This window comes from Falco naumanni, chromosome 10 (assembly GCF_017639655.2).
Source record: "Falco naumanni isolate bFalNau1 chromosome 10, bFalNau1.pat, whole genome shotgun sequence".
In the NCBI taxonomy this organism is placed as follows: Eukaryota; Metazoa; Chordata; class Aves; order Falconiformes; family Falconidae; genus Falco; species Falco naumanni.
Window position 1 is genome coordinate 14130985 of NC_054063.1, and position 17084 is coordinate 14148068.

A 17084-nucleotide genomic window follows, 5' to 3' on the forward strand; every position below is an offset into this window, starting at 1 on the left:
GTCTATTTAAGGTCATTGTTATGCTTTAATGTTTTGTTTTGCTTTTTAAAACAAATAGCACAGGCTGGAAAGGAACATAGGCGTTCCTTTCTATACTTGCTACCTGTTCTGTTCAACAGCATCGCACTGACAGATGAGCAAGCTCTATAGGTGCTAAATCTGCTTTAAATAATCGTTCAACGGGAAGTTGCTAATTAGGATCTGAAGTTAGAAATCCTATCAAAGAAAAAGTGCTTTGTGAGGTGGACAGCTGGGATAAGTGGGACATAAAAAGGAAGGCAGGAGCTCGGGAAGTTGGGAAGTGCTTTCTTCTGGGAGTTGAATGAGTCAAGAAAGTCATACTCGGGTGGAAAAGATGGAGTGCAATGCTGAATACTAAAATGCACGAGCAATAATGTCGCCTTCTGGATATTTACAGTAATCTTTCTGCTATTCTCATCATTGGAAAAACCTCAGCTGGACTTCTCTGGCGTTGCAGTTCCAGAGGATGTGGACCAGTTGGAAAGAGCCCAAAGAGAAGCACAATTAGAGGTCTCGGATGTGACCGAGGAGGTAAGAGCTAATCATGTTACATGTTTCAGCTTTTAGAGGAGAAGACTTCGGGCAACATAGGGGTGATCCTCAAGTATGCAGGAGGGCAGGATCAAGCTGTAAAAAGGACAGAAATAGTCTTTCCTAAAAGCCCATGGTTTATTTCATAGTATCTTTTGGTCTCGCACTACAGGAAGAAAGATATAGGTTAAAGAATAGCGAAAAGCTTTCTAACAGTAGAGTTCTAAATGGAAATACTGGAGTTTCTGTCTTTGGAGGTCTTTAAAACACAGTAGACAAATCTGTCATGAATGATTTGGGTATAGATGATCCTGCCCAGGGCAGGGGGATAAGATAAATCAGACTACTTCATATGAGGTATTTTCTTTCCCTGATTTTCTGTGATTCCACATTGAGGTTATGCTGACTTTACGTGTGTTTGGATCAGATCCATTACTCTTGTCTGAGTCACATTCCAGGATAGGATTTTAGAAAGGGCTTTGAAAAACTTCGGTGTGATTTGGGTGCCTGCTTCCCTTTTTATCCTTCTGAGAATCCTAGCCTGTGAAAGTATTCTTCCAGCCAAAGCCAGATAATTTTCTGTATGTTGATATTTAAGTCCTCTGGCTAAATCTTTGTTTCCCTGAAATGTTTCTGCCTGCTCCAACATGCCCTTGTGCATTAAATTGCTATTTTTCTGGATGAATCATGCTGAGAACATTCAGCATATCAAGCTGGGTGTAAAAATGTGCAGTCAGAATGTGAACTAATCAACAGCAGCTTTTGTATTTCTTCTTTACGTGCAAAAAGGACCATTTCCAGATCTCTCCACTGGCTCTGGGCAACCCAAATATCTGAGTGAACAATAAACTGACCCAACCAGCAGACAGCCCCATGGGAAGCAGAGGTTTGGCAAAGGCTGACTAATCTAGCATGAAAACAGAACAGATTTTAAATGAATAAAGTAAACAACATTGTGAAATTCTGTTGATACTTTCTTATGAGCTGTGCATAGCGTCTGTGCTTTTTGCCTCATCCATGCTCTCTGTTGTCTACACATTTGGACCTCCTGTTGGCTGCTGCAACTGTTTTTCTGGTGCCCTTTGATGTCCCATCAGTACTTGTCTTGTGCAGTGTTGCTCCATGGATTTCTCCAAAGAGTCTTTTCCATCTTTCTTCATGTTTTACATCAAGAACGAGGAGCAAGTTACATTGGGGTTAGGGAGTCAAGTGACTACACTTAAGTGCGAGCCTAAAAGCTCCACAACTGAAATGTGCCTGTCCTCTGCATAACAGCCAAGGAGCAGGTTATTAACCCGGGAGCCTGGTGTGCTGCTGCTTAGGCGAAGGGACTTGAGTTCATATTACTCACAAGTGTACTTTCTACACAAGAAAAAGAGGGAGTGGAGTTGTTCCTCAGCCCTTCTTCTCAAGCTGGGTCTCACTTTGGAGAGGGCACGCCTAGGGCAGGAGAAGAAAGAGGCACAAGCATGAGTTGGTTGCCCTGCGAGGAAGGGATGTTAAAAGGAGAGAGTCTGCTTGCAACTCAGCCATTGAAGTACTTGCCAGGGCACAGGGTTGAACCACAGAGGACCTGTAAATTGGGTTTTCCACAGCCTGAAGGAATATGAGAACCATCAGCTCATCATATGAACCACGTTTTAAAAGAAAAAAAATATTAATCTGTCAACTACAGATCGTAGGCACTTCAGCGCAGAAAGCTGTTCTGAGCTCACGATGATCTGGATCTCACACCTAGATGACTTACGGCTCTCAGTCTGGGAAAGATTATTTCAGGGAAGTTTCCCTCTTGTGCATTCCCTCCTTGTCAGTTGGGTGCCTTCCCCATGCCTCCTTTGCCCTCTTTCAGGAGAACTTCACTGCAGGCATCTCTCTGGATTCGCTGCATAAGGGAGATGTGGGGAATGCCTGAAGACCGCTGGAGGTAGGTGGACTTTGCCAAGCCCCAGCCTGCAAAAGTCCCCCTGCAAATTGGTGCCCAGACTGTCACTTTCAGCACTCTCCACTGTTCTGTAAGGCTGCTTTGCTTGCTTTTCTCCTGTGCTTTGCAGACCTTCCTGTGCTATATATGCTTCCCTTTCCTCTTCTTATCATGCCATATAGCTCTTGCTTGCATCAGCTTTCTGCTTCCTTATCGGTTCTTAATCCAGTGTAACTCCTCTTTTTGCTGTTAGTGGTTGCCTACATATTCCCCTGTGGGCTCTTCTGGCAACACACACTTTGAAGCTCAGAGCTGCGCTGATCAGCGCCCATGCGGTGTGCCAGGCACGCTGCATCTCCCCCAGCCCTCGTGCCCCAGAAGCACAGGGCAGTGCCTCTCTTGCTCTTTCAGGGCTTGGGACAAGGTGTCCCTGCACACCGGGCCCACCGCTCCCTTCAGAGCGGCCAGCCTTGCACGTGCCCGCTTGGTTTTTTCTTAAGCCTCTGTGCCCCCGGCGTTGGCGGCATCTGTGACTAAGTGTCAGCCCCGTTGGGTTGCGGTGAGGCAGGCAGGTCTAACTAGCTGCCTGACCACAGCCCGTCTGCCCAAACACGAGGCTGGCCCGTGAGCCTGCCTGGCTGCCCAGCGGTGCAACCAGAACCCCACCAGCTGCTCGGGGGCACTGGGTGCTGCTTTGAACCCCAACCACGGAGGACTGCCCGGGTCCTGCTTCCTTGATGGTTCTTGCTCCTGCTTGTCCTGTGCCTATAGCACAGCATCCCTGGCTGCAAACAGCGCTCCTGCCCTCCATCAGGCTCCTGCCCTCCCTCCAGCCCTATCTAACCTTAACACAGGTGCTGTACACGGATGGCAGCCGATGACCTGCAGCATGGTTAAGCTCTCCTGATGTTCAGCAGGGAGATGGTTTAAAGGGTGAACCGTTATGTGCCAGAAAACACACTGCTGTGTGCTCCTCCAGGAGCCGTGGCTGTCATCACCCTCGCAGCGCTCGCTGTGACATTGGCACATGACCTATGCTGAGGTTGGCATGAAAACTCTTGGTCTGTCTTTCCAAATCAAGTGGCTTTGGCCTGCTTTCCGTTACACTGGCAGCACCGTGGCATTGGCACAGCCAGCCCTGCTGCTCCCCTGCGGGAGTGCAGCCTCGGCCAGCACCCCAGCAGCAGCTACCATGCTGCCAGCGCTCCCACCCGTGTGGCCTCCGGACCCCAATCAAGGGACCACGAGGCTCTGTGCAAGGTCATTGTCTCTCCCCAGGACAGCCTCTTGGCAGCTGGTGGCAAGATGAGGACACCCTGGAAAGGGGACTGTGACAGCTCCACAAGACAGTATCTCCAAGCCTTGAAGTCCAGGTCGCTGTTTGATCCGGCAGCAGTACTGGACTGCTGCACTTACAGACAAGTCCTAGAGACCCTGATCTCATCCCATAGCCTCAATTCTCATGAACAAAATGTTTATTTAACTTGCTACTAGATATTTCATTATCTTGTCGGTATTACTTTATCTCTTAAAGTCTATTTTTTAAATTTAAGTTCATGCAATACAGTATTTTCAAAATGAAATGTCCTGACTTTTCAGGACAAAATATTGTGACTTCTGTGCTGAAATTATTTCTCCAAAATGGTGTATTCGTTTTTTGAGGATTTTGCTCGCTCAAAGCTTGCTGTTAAAGATCCTTCTTTCTAAACACTTCTCCCTCTGTACTGCTGGGCAGAGAAACTAGACAAGGTCAAGCTTTAAGTCTGGGTGGATTCTGGTGTCCTGACTTCTGCAGATGTTTGCTAAATCAAGCTGTAGGCAATTCGAGGAAAGCATCTGTCTTTGTGAAGCACAGTATGTCTTCATCTGCTGCTTGACCCACAGTCTTTCAGAATATAGCTCCTTTCTCGTTTTTCTTTGGGTGTCTTCCAGCTCTACTGTATTTTCCATTTCATCTCCTTCAGCAGTGTGACTAAGCACCTCTTGAGGCTTAGTCTATGACATGGTCAGTTCATTTGAGTTGATATTTTCTGGGAGTTATACAGCTGGACTCTGGTTTTTAAGTTTCCCTTTACCCAGTAATTTTTTTTCCCCTTGGAATAGCTGAAGGAAATGCACACAAACTAAAATCTGCATGTGGTTTTACTTGGAACACTTAACGAGAGACATTGATCTATGTGTTTCTAGTCTGTTTCTACAACAAAATGTTATTCTGAATTCTGTACAGACCTTCCCTTACATTTGCAAAAGTGAAGATATTTGGCAATTACAATTTCAGCCAGAAAGCAATACATTCTGAGCAGTTCTGGAACATCATATTCATGTACTTTCCTCTTTCTGCCATCCAGATCCTCTTTTAATGAGGGAAAGACATCGGTGGTCATCCTTTGTGTTCCCAAGGTGCCTTGGCTCCCAGAAGCTCTCCCCATATTCTCTTCCAGGCTTTCCAGGCGCGTTAACAAACATCCATTGCTGCATAGACAGAGGCAGCCTTTATGGTTTTTGCCATGATTAAACTTGGCAAGATTGACATATTGGATTTAAGAGAAAGAGTCTGGGTTAAAGTGCAGGCTGGACTACCAGGAAAAAGCAGGAAAAAAACCCAACCCCAGGCAGAGCGAAGGCAGGTTGACCGCTGGAGGTGCAGTCCTCTGCTGCCCCAGCTTGGGCTGGATGGTTCAGGCAAGCCTACCTTTGATCTCAGACTCTCATGGCTGCTAAACTTTACTCACACATTGATGTCAGTAGGATTATGTGTGAGGTTAAATTAGATTAATAAGTGTTTGCTAAATTGGAGCTTTGGACGTGCTCCTGGAGAGCACACGAAGGACATTGTTGTGGGCAGCTGGAGTCACAGCCATGAGTCATGCCACTTGATGAGAAACAAGGAGCATCTGTTAATGGCAGGTGCTCTAACTGAGAGCAAAATAAAAGTTCAGCACAAAAGCCTGGTTTCTCATTTCTTCGGTGTACCCAGGCCCATTTGCTTCTGATTAAACCTGTTTTTCTTCACACAGCTGCGATTTCCAATCACGGTACCCTGGGGCACCTGGGTGCTAACATCCCTGGTGTGTGCTGGCTTCTCCCTGCAGTTTGCTGACTTGTAGCTCTGTGGCCGGGGAAACTGCAGCCTTCCTCCCATCAGTGGGTAAGTGTGTTTGCCTTATCCATATCTATACATCTGAGAATTTTAAGTAGTTGCTCCACATGTTTTTTAATTGATCAGATTTGTGCTGTACTGTGCATCTGAATGGAAATTTGCTGACTGCGTTTGGTTTTTGGTCTTCAGGCACTTGGAGAGCTTGGCTATTCCTGTTAGAGTTCATGGAGAAAGATCCTGCCTACTTAAAGTCAGCGTTGTTGGCTTCGATAAATCAAGAAAGTTTGTGCATTAAAGGATTTTCCAGGTTGTTCAGAGCCTCCAGAAGTGTTTTTAGTTAGCATGTAACAGTCAGCTTTTAATGTAGGCTGCTGTGAGATGGAGGAGGAGATTGAGCAATGTGTGAAAGGCGGTTTATTTGTTCTCCCAGAAAGGACTCAAAATAGCAATTTGTGGTTTGGATGTGAAGTGTGAAGAGGTTATCTGACTGACCTGGGATCACGCAGGGTCTCTGCAGTAGGACTAGAAAACAGTTTGCTATCTTCCAGTGCAGTGCTGCACCTAGTGATGTATGGAACAGCAATGAACCCTTCAGTGACCTTTATTACAAAACCAGGCTCTTACGTACCTTTCTCCTTTTTCTGAGTTTTTGTAGGCTACTATCACCATATTCATGTTCACTGCTTCTTAAACTGTGATTTATTAAAGTGGTATTAACTAATCCAAGAGCTACTGAGAACCTCTGCTCAAGCTAGCAAATGCTTTTCTTTGATTTTGGATGCAAGTTAATGGAGCCATGAGAGACTGGTAATACTCTGAGCATCTATGGCTTAACCACAGAAGTGTTATACCTGTGCTATCCTGCTCGAGGTTTGGTGTTCCCTAGTGCTTCAAGGACTGGTAGGAAGCCGAGTTTCCAAAACAAATTGAAATGGCAGGGTTGGGTGGTTGTTGCGCACAGGGCTGAATGTGACCTATAGGCAATGTTGTTTTGTAACTTCTGAGAATGCAGATGGCAAGGCTAGGGGAGGGGAAACTGTAGGATGGGTAAAGAAAGTGGATAATCTTTAGCTGGGCTAACAAACTGCATATCTGCGATACAAAGCTGAATTTCTTCCCTCTTTCAAGTGGACTTTTAGTGTAAATTATCAGGGAAACTTGGGTCGAGGCTCTGTAAAGCACCGTATTTGTCATCTTGCCTTTCTACTGCGTGATTTTTTTGTTTTCAGCTGGGAGGTATAGCACCCCAAAATATGATCTCCACATGTTAGGACAGCACTTAGTGGTAAAAACAGATCACCACATGATTTGCACCAAACTTTTTCATAAAAATTCATACGCTCAAAGAACGAAGCATTTAATTTTGAATGCTTGTAATGCAAAAAGCAGACTTTGGGGTAGAAAAGGTATCAGAGTGAGTGTATTCATCAAGAGGTTCACCACGTTTTTTCCTCGGTATGGTTTCAGAATAGCCTAAGACCAAAAGAGAGGCCCCCGTAACTTCCCTGCAGCAGGCTCCTGTGGATGCAATCACAGCAGGGGCTGACTGAGGTGTGAGCCCTGAGATGGTCTGTAATATAGTTATCGGAGTCTGGTTTCCTTCATTAACCTTTGACCTCCAAATACCTGGGTTGAGACACGGCAATGTTGTTTGATAACAGAAGAAAGCACAGGGGTAGTTAAAACTGCACTCTTGGTTGTCACCACCTTGTTTACCTAAGGCGTGTGATGATGGTCAGGGGACAGGCGTTGACAAACATTAGAAGGATTTTTTTCTTCGGAAAAGCTAAGCATGAGAATAGGGGGGATGTGGCTGAAGATGAGTTTTGCTTTGCATATCTTAGCAGCGCGTTAGAGAGGATGGAAGTTGGAAGTGAGACTTTGGCTATCTAGTTATCTGAGGAAATAAAAGATTTACTCTTCTCTGACCTATATTTCTGGTAAGATGTGGGTTTGTGGGTAAATTCAGACTTTTTCTTGTTGTTGCTAGCAAATGCAATGTTAAAGTACACACACAAAAATTGCTGTTAGGGTAAGCCAGAAGTAGCTGTATCTCCATCAGAAAAATCAGTTCTTCGCTAGTGGTATCTTTGTAGCTCTCTCTCTTCCCCCTTTCCCCTTCACATCTGGGGATGTGGTTATCCCTCACCTCTGTCAGCTGCCTCCGCTCAGGGAACCCCCGGCAGGCTGGAGCAAACGGGGCAGCTCCACGTTACGTGACTCCTGGTTGCCTGTTTTGGGTAATGAGGAAGTGTCCAGTACTCCACTTGGTTTTGGGTAGTTACAGAGTCCCCTTAGGCCCTATGACATGTGATGTGGAGTAGATTAATCTCAGGACTGCCTTTTTCCATGCTGGATCGGTGCTGAAAGCAGCCAAGACTGGGAATCACAGTTGAAATCCAATAGTCGAAATCTCCCAAGGTCTTTGGGAGACACTGTCTTCTGTTTTTTATAATTCGCATCCCTCCAACCTGAGTGAGGTGACAACATGGATTTGGGTAATCTGTTTTCCAGGATTTTTCTTAAGTAGTCAGAACTGAAGTAATACTCTCCAGAAAGCATCAGTACTCTGTAGTGGCTGTTGGGGAGAGGATGTCAAGTAGAAATCTTGAGAACTTCTTTCATGTTACTACTCTTTCATCAAAACTTCTCATTAACCTACCATTCAGATTAACATGCCGTTGACCTAATTTTCTTATGTCTTTTTAAATGATGTTGCATTTCACCCTGGAATGAAGCACAGTGCTGCTAAAACTCTTTTAATTTATATTGTGTTTGACAGAGCAGCTCTGATTTTTGGGTGAAGGTGTTCTTGCAGCTATGTCGAGCTCTGTAAGGAGTTTACAACAACCACAAAAGCAGTGAGATTGGAGAGATCAGATTAAACCCCAGGAGCTGCCGTTAAAGCTCATTGAAGCAAAGGGCAGGGCTTCTGGTGACCCATTAATCTCTGCATCTGCCCCAGCATACATGGGAGTTTGGAGTTTGCAGGAAGGTGCATGCCCTATGCCAGGAATGAATAGTATGTGGTCTTGACAATGCATTTAGCCTCCTCCACATGCAGGAATGAGAGCCCAAGTAGCTTGTCCCTTATCTTATGTGTTTGTCCCTTGCTTGTCACCCTGTCAATTGCCAGCGCTGCTAGTCTGGCTCATGTTTTAGATGGCCTCTCGACCTTTGACTGTTCAGTTGACGTGTCTGCAAAATGATGCTTTTGGTAGAGTTTTTGCATACTTGGGATCTGAAACAGAAGGAAAAACTTAAGGACTGAATCTGAGGTGTTGAAATGAGTTGGTTTTTTTTCTCAATCAAAAATTCTTTTTATGCTATATGAAAATGAATAAAAACACATGTTAAGCCTTAGCTCTTCGACAAAACTGCCCAAGAAACCTGTAAGAAAGATTTAATGAGAATGTGGTGATGAACCTGTGTTCTCTTTGTCTTTAGCCCTGAATTAATTTCTGGATTTTTATTTGTCTGGGTGGGGATTGATAACTCTCTTGATTTAGAGGTGTTTAACATTGCCTTTCAAGAGTAACCAAATCTGCACATCTGAGGTAGCATGTTCTCCTCCAAGTCAGAAGGAATAAATTGTTTAACAGCTGCTCGTTCTTTGTTTACTAACCAGTATATCCTAGATGAAGATTTTCAGTATTTTGTTCTGGATTGCTTAGCCACATCCTTGTATTTGGTCAGGTTCCTGTGTTTAAGTGAACTGTGTTGCATTCAGCATGTCAGCTTCTAGGACAGTGTTTGAAAGAAACAGTTCTAACTGTTTTGAGGCATACAACATTCAGGTCTGTTGAGGGTATCGTAGCATTGACAGTTGTCTTTTAGGGCTATAAAACGTTTGAAATGTTTTTATATGGTGCTATGTACAGCAACTGATGTGCATTTAGAAGGCAGGAGGAGGGAATGAGCTTGCTGCGCTCTTATCAGGGAATAGAAAAAATGGAAGCCTTTCCTTTTCCCTGGATGCACTGAAGCATTTAGAGTTAAAATGTTCTAGGCAACTGCTAGAGAAACTTTCCTCACTGTGTGCCACCTCTGTGAGCAAAAAATATGAGCCCAAATAAAAAGCAGAGTATTCATAATGGACAGTCTCTTAAATATTTCCCTTTTAATCAAGGTCAGAAAGTATTTACTGTATTCGCACATGCCCAGGTCTCCCCATCGTCACACCTAACGGTTGAAATGAAGAAGCGTTCATGCTATGGCATGGTGAGATGGGAAACAGTCGTGGTTTGGGATGATACAGGCTAGATGGGAGGCCAGCAAGATATATTTAATTTCAAAAGATGATTTGAAAAACCAGTTTCTCAGCGATACCTGTAGGGGTTGTCTTCCTTCTGGGCACGGTGTAATCAAACGTGCCACAGTTTTTCCTGCTATTTTCTTGTTTGGAAATGGACATTAAAAAGCACCGTATGGCTGAACTTCCCTTTGTACTGTGTCGTGAAACAAGGCAAGGAGATTGATAACAGAGTTCAGTTGTCTGAAAATGCATTTCAGTGGGTTTTTTTAAGACAGACATATTTTCACATCAAGTGAAAGCAAGTAATGCAGGACGTTTCAGACAGAAACCTGCATGGTAACTGCAGGTGAAAACTTCTGAGGACCTTCTTTGACACTGTTACTCATATCTCTGAATACTAAGATGTAGCAGTTCACACTAGCATCGTGCCAAGCATGTGAAAATGAACATCTCTGCCAGCGAAGAACTTCAGTGTGTGTGTGTGTGTATATATATATGATTTCCTTTTGAAAGCAAAGCCCCAATTACAGGTGTTCTGTTTTGTTGTTGTTTTTTTTATTTATTATGCCGTGGTTCTCACCTGTTAGAATAAGCCATTTAGAGGAAAAAAAATAACAACAAACCCTCAGAAAATACAACTTAAACTGAATCTTTAAATGAGCCAAAGAAATACTTAATCTTCTTGAAAACTAACAAGAACATGTCCCACATCCTTGAATTTACAGACTGATTTTTTTTTTAATTTTTTTTTTTAACTTTGAAAGCTTAAGTACTTCTTTCCCAAATACTCACCGGAAAGTACTTTGTGGGAGAGCCAGTTAATTATTACTGCTTCAGGGAACTTTAAGTAAAAAACACTGAGGCTGTTTTAATGATCTTATTGCTGAAAATATATGGTTCTATTGTCTCTATTTTGCATGCTAAGTCCCGAGAAAGTTTTGAAGGACTGTGAAGAACAAGGTTATTACAACTACCTTCACTGGAATTCTGCTTTATTATAACAGTTGTTTGAAACTGTTTAGGCAATTGGGAACCATCATAAGTTTTAATAAAGTTTAATTAAATTCAATTAGGTTTGTTGCTTCTTTGTGCATTTAATTTTCCAACAGATAAGATATATAGATAAATATAAAAATGTGTACGTATGCTGTATCTATATATAGATATACAGATATATCTGCACACACAATTTATGGAATTACTAATAAGTAATTAACACATGAAAGTTGCAATATATAATTACTACCTCCCAAGTAAAAACATAATAAATGTTTCTGAAAGGTACTGGACAGGTCATTCTGTGTTGTAATAATCCCCCAGGTATGGTTTTTACTCGGATGACAGCTAGGTATCGTACAAATAACACATACTGTGCAGTACGTACCTGTGCCCATCTTGCTGTCTCCTTTTCTGATGATGAAGTTACCTGAAGGTACCAGCGGTTGCAGAGATCCAGGTGGCACCGCAGGTTCAGGCTCTGAGGCACGTTTCTGGATGGGCGATTTAGCTGCAAGTCTGTGATGGGAATCAAGCAAACGGCATAGCTCTGCCTCCTCACACTTTCTGCCTGCGAACAAGATGGTAGGAGCTGAAGAAAATCTTTCTAGTAAATAGGTAATGTGATTAACTGGTGTACAATTCACGGTCAGTCTGCAGAGGGATCAAAGATGGGGAATGGGACATATGGACAAAAGCAGGCACGAGCCGCTGGCTCCCTGGGGCGGTTGTGCTGCTCGCCTTCCCGGCCAGCCCAGTGTCGGGCAAGCTGCAGCACTGGGCTGTTGGGAGACTAGGAGTGAACTGATGGAATGTTGGGAGTTCGATGTTCCCCAGCCTCCTCGTCTACACCCAGAATCTAAGGAGAATATAGACCATTTGTTCTCTCTCAGCCTGACTGCTGATGAAAAGCTGTCTTCTACTTTCATGTGTTAGCCTGCAGTGAAGGGAAAAAGAGTTTGCACTTGAGTCCAAGTATAGGTTTTCTAATTTATTCATCAGCTGAAAGAATTAATGGTTATAGTTTGTGAACATATTGAAGCCTCAACTAGTTGTGGTGTCTTGTTTTTTTTTAAAAAAAACACATTATGCAATATGCCAAGTAGAAAAGTTGATTTAAAAAATCCACAATAATAAAAAAACCTTCCCAGAGTGATGAAGACTGTTATACAGGGCTGTCATTTGGTGCCAACGTGATTTTCCAGCGATCTTGAAAACAAGGAGTGAGGGAACACTGAACAGTAGGCTGTCTCAACAAGTGCGTGTGTGAAACATGTTTTTTCCTCCCCTGCCCAGTCAAAAGCTCGTGTTATTCACACACCTTTGGGGCAATTATTTGAAAAGTTATTTAGCTCCCTGTGCGTTTCTCATCCATGGATGTTTCCAAGGCAGTTGTGGGCAGAATGCAGCAGGGCTGGGAGCAAGCTGCTTTGTTTGCTGGCCGCTTAGGGTGGGCAGAGCGATGGCAGAATGATGTACAGCTGTGGGGCACGTGGTCGATGTAATGAGAGGGGTAGGCGGTTAATAAACACATGAAACCTGGTGCAGTGATGCTGTAGAAATGCCAGGCCCGCCTGAGGTGTCAACACACCAGTTTTAAATTTTTAAATGACATGCAAGTGTCTTCTTTCTAGACCCAGTGTATGCTGGGTGAAAACAGCTGGGTTTATTTACAGTTGGTTTCCCTTCCCCACTGACCCCCCAATTTTTTTATCCTTACCAAACTTTCACCGTGGAGACAAGGAGCCTTCAGTGAACCTTGGAGAGCAAAAGCTTTGCCCTGAAACTCATGGTGTTACTGGTAAGCTTGCTCTGGTCCTGGTGAGATCCTTGGAGCAGAGACAGTCTCAATTTTTGGTGGTGCCAAAGCCTAGTGCTTCTGTCATGCGAAATGTAATTCTGGTATGTTAAAGGACCAGCTTCTCTGCTTTGAGTCTGAAGAGATTTTCTTGTAATAAATAACTCCTCAGAGAGGTGGCACTGGCCTGAGTGAACTAGAGAGAAATCCAGTTTCTGCTGCTCCCCTAAATGTGGGAGTGTTGGTGCTTGGCCAGCTTGGTGATGTGAGCTGCACAGAGGCATACCTGGACTTTCCCCAGGGGCAAAAATGCACTGCTTAGCTCCTGCTTAGTGAAATGTGTGGTGTCAGGCGTTTGCCAGCACCGTCGGCTTGGATTGCATCTAAATGCATCCGAAGGAACAAGGACGTGGTGGAGTCGTGCGGCTGCTGGCACCGTGCCTCTTGAGCCAGTGCCTGGGGTTCAGCTGTGGGGTAAGGCTCCTGGCTTCAGCGGGGCTGTTCTGAGCGTGCAGGTGCAACGCCTGCTCCAGTGCCTTGATGCAGAGGAGTCCCGGCTTCCTCGGGAGCTCCCGCGGGGAAGATGCTGCAAGACGTGTGTTTGTGAGCATTGGGTGGGATAAGGTAGAACAACGCGGACCCACCATGGGCCTTTCTGCAGCATCTCTGCTGCTTGCAAGGGAAGCTTTGCGAGGGCAGTGAATGCCCTCCAGTGGCAGAAAATAGGTAAATAGGTTGATTCCGTTTGTTTTCCATAGCTGGTAACTAATTGGTGTATATAGTCCAATTGCAGTTTATAGCTGTGTCCCCTTACAGGGTAGCAGTGCAGTATTAGCGAGCGTCCCTGTCTCTGGTCTTGCAGTTCACAACAGGGCGCAGCAAAAAGCTTAAGCTCAGCTGAGATCTTTACTTTTATATAAGTATGAATGAAATAGTTACTTTTATATAAGGCAGTGGGCCTGAGGTCAGTGAGAGGATGCTCTTACTAACAACCTTGTGTTGCTGAAGGTCATGTAATCAGACTGTGCAGCTTCAGGAGCTGCCTGTTGATACAGTCGTGTTTGCCGGAGCATACACCGGGAAGGGGGGCATCCAGCGTGCTGCAGCCAGCAGGCAGAGATGGGGAGAATGGGAAATGTGGGGTCTGAAGGCATGAATCTCTTCCACAGAGAGGTTTTACGCAAGTGTGGGGGTTTTGTGTTGGTTTTGATTGTGTTTTTGTTTTTTAAATAGTGCTGCCATGATGTGTCCAGGCATGTTTGTGGGTCAGAGCGATTAAGATTTTTCTTGCTAGTTTACGATGTGGAAACATCCTTTAGAGGGCACTGAACACGCTGCAGCCTATTTCCATCTTTGTCACGGAATAATCCTCTGGTAATACAGAGACCACATAGGGTGGAAATGTACTTGTTCCACCCTGCGTGTCAAACTCAGCACAGGTTTATAAACAAATAAGAAGCTTTTCTAACCATAAGTCAAAACCCCAAGAAGGGCTTGAATACCCCCATAGTGCTGACCCCAATGTGCCTGTTCAGTGAAGTTGTTTCCCCAGCCTGCGTCTTGGTGTCCCAAGCCTGGGGGAACTGCAAGGCACGTGCAGCAGGGCCAGCCACCCATGTTTATGTCAAAAAGTCCGTCGTGCTTGAGTGTTGTCTTAGGAGGAACAATTATCTATGTGTTCATTAGAGAAAGTGGACCCGTAAGCCATTAGCTCCACTGTTCCTACATCCCAGGTTCACGTATGGGAATGCATCCATCTGATCATGGTCTCTGTGGCTGGGGGCTTTGTCTTGTTCCATGTTTTAGCTTGTTTGGATAGCCAGGCATCCAGTGCCCAGCCTGCGCTCTGTATAGGCCAGTGGCCTGGAAGTTGAAAATTGGCATCAAGGACGGAGTCCAGCCCAACATATTTTCCACTCTGAGTTGGCCAGAGTTCAGACATCTGGAAATCAAAATATCATGAGCATCTTTAAAAACAAAATTGAGCAGTGTGGCTTTTTTTTCCCTTTCTCCCTGCACCCCCCGCCCCCCTCCCCCGCCACCTTGTGAAGCACAGCCCTTATAAATATTCTGACAACAGTGACCTCAGAAAGGGCTGATGCTGATGTGTCTTTTCTCTCTGGTCACTCTCTGCCATGCCCGGTCTGGCTCCATGCTAGATTGCTCTGTGGTGGGAAGACAGTTGTCTTGATTAAGACTTTTCAGTCGTCTTAAATAAAGTTACCTTGTTATTTGCAACACTTAGAGTCTTCCTTCCAAACAAAAGGATGATACCCCAAGCTCTAAAGTAATATTTTTGGGTGATACAGAGGCTGCCCTTTTGGAGAAGAGATCAAGCTGTGCTGCGTGTGCTATGTGAATATCAGTACAGGTAAAAGAACTAATTTGTACTTTAAATGACCCTGGATGTTGTCTCTGGAAATATTGCTTTACCAGGAAGAATTTTCTGGGTTCATCATCATTTGGTGATGGCCCAGGAAAGAGTGAGATCAGGAACTGATGCAAAGGTTAGTGCAAGACACACAAGTCTCTTGTAAACTGTGGCTGGTTTGCTATGTAAGCTTAGTACAAGTTATTTAGCATTTCCCCGCCTCCTTGAGTGCCTCTGTGTAACCAGCTACGCAGGGGTTTGCTATTTAACCGTGCATCGCTCATGAGGGTTTCACTAAAATATCTATTGGAAAGAGACAAAGAACGTTCATAGTATTTGTGTTAGTTCTCAAGTGCTCTAAGAGCTGTGCTTTCCTTCCTGATTTTGGCAGATTGTTGATTTTACCCTTCATATGTTTTGCTCAGTTCAGCAAGCAAATATAAAGACTTTTCTATTTTATTCTGGGAAATGCAAAAATCTATTGGATTAAATGAAAGAATTACCATGTATATTTAATTAAAAACACTGGTTATCTTTCTTTTGATTTAAAGGACTTTGCAAAGTTGATAAAGAAACTGAGTTGTATAGAGTTAATCAGAGAAAACAAAATCTTTTTTTCTTTTTTCTTTTAAATAATTTAGTATTACTTTTTCATTTTTTTTGCCTTTGAGGCTAGTATTATGAACACTTGTAACACATAGAAGTATATGAAGAAAAATAATATTATTAGCAATTCAAGAGCAGAAAAGATCCTCAGTTAAGGAAAAACATATTTCTGCTTTCTCCAGATTGGTTTCCAAAGGCAATTTCCACCTCGATCCAAATGATATTTGTCTGCTGTTGAAGGCAGTCACATTGCAAGTCATAAGCCAAAATGTTCTTCACAAGATGCTCTGATGGAGCCAATTTCATGCTTATAGATTGCAGCTGAGTGTTAAAGTTTTGGTTTTCAAACACAAAGTGTAACAGCATGTTCATACTGCACAACTCAAATAATACAAGCGGCCAAAAAGTGAGTTCTGTTGACTTTTCTGTTGAAAACTTATGTTCTCAAACGCCATCAGTCAATATTGCCTTGTGTGTGCTCATGTGTATCGACAGGGTGTTGGGCTACGAGGAAAACATGAGCTCGTGTTGACACAGTGTTACTTGGAGGAGAAGGTACGTATCTGCTGCAAGAGTCATGTTTAGTAAGAGGAGTAGCACTCCACACCATTACTCATTTGCAATCAAGCACCGTGGTTAATTTGCTCAAACAGCAGATCGCAGCCTCCTGGGATGCCCTGCTGCACCATCGGCCCTGACCTGGCCAGGCTGGGGCACGCAGTGAAAGCAGCAAAACCAGGGACTTTTGCCCTGTTTGGTCCCGATAACGCTGCCCAGGGCCTGGCCTCCATGGGGACGTGGGACAAAGCTTTCAGGTTTCAGGCTGCCTCTGCTCGCTGCAGCCCCAGGGGGAGGATGTAGGCTGAGGATGCAGGCTCTGAGCACTGGCTGGACCAAAAGTTGACCAGCCTTTGGCTTTAACTCTGCTGAGCCCTGGCTCCAAGAGCTAAGGATTCCTCCTCTAGCACTGACCTCCTGGTAGCAGGGGTGTCCTCTCACAGATACACTGATCACTCAGGCAGCAACGCCAAGTTGCTGCAGCTGCCCATGTCCTCAGATAGACCGTACGCTCCTGTTCCCTGCAGTGGTCATCACTGGGATTAGTAAAGTCCAAGCAAGTTTTAATGAGTGCTTTTCTGCATGTCCAGCCAGCTTCAGGGTCACGCCGGTACCCTGACACCAAAGGTTATGTTGACCCAGAAAGGAACTGGAGTACATCCAAACTGCTTCACGCTCAGCTCACTGATGTATTCTAATTAATAGGGCAGCTGCAGCAGCGCTGAGTTTTGAACTCGGGGTTTTTCATTCCCGGTTTAATGTCTGTGCATAACACTGTGATAGCCATCTCTCGTCGTGCGGTTTTGTGGTTTAGGATGTTACCCTTGCCTTTTACTGAGCAGTGTTGTGTCCCTCGCACAAATCCTTGGGTCAGTGTCCACAGGCAAGAACATGAGCAAGACCTCAGGTGGTGAAAGGAAGCCTTGC

At 44.5% G+C, this 17084-nt stretch overlaps 2 long non-coding RNA genes across 3 annotated transcripts; one reads left to right on the top strand and one right to left on the bottom strand.

Annotated features, from left to right (window-relative positions):
• The first annotated feature begins 443 nt into the window (after nt 1-443).
• LOC121095048 lies at nt 444-16601 on the top strand. 2 transcript variants are annotated; one of them, XR_005829998.1, is made up of 4 exons: nt 458-552; nt 2402-2476; nt 5491-5621; nt 16095-16578. It is a non-coding gene; the product is annotated as an uncharacterized LOC121095048 (long non-coding RNA). The 2 variants fall into 2 exon arrangements; XR_005829999.1 differs by lacking the exon at nt 2402-2476 and having other exon boundaries at nt 444-552; nt 16095-16601.
• On the bottom strand, nt 551-16651 carry LOC121095049. The gene is made up of 3 exons (XR_005830000.1): nt 16572-16651; nt 11213-11395; nt 551-1992 (listed from the first exon to the last, which is right to left on the bottom strand). It is a non-coding gene; the product is annotated as an uncharacterized LOC121095049 (long non-coding RNA).
• Nucleotides 16652-17084: the final 433 nt, after the last annotated feature.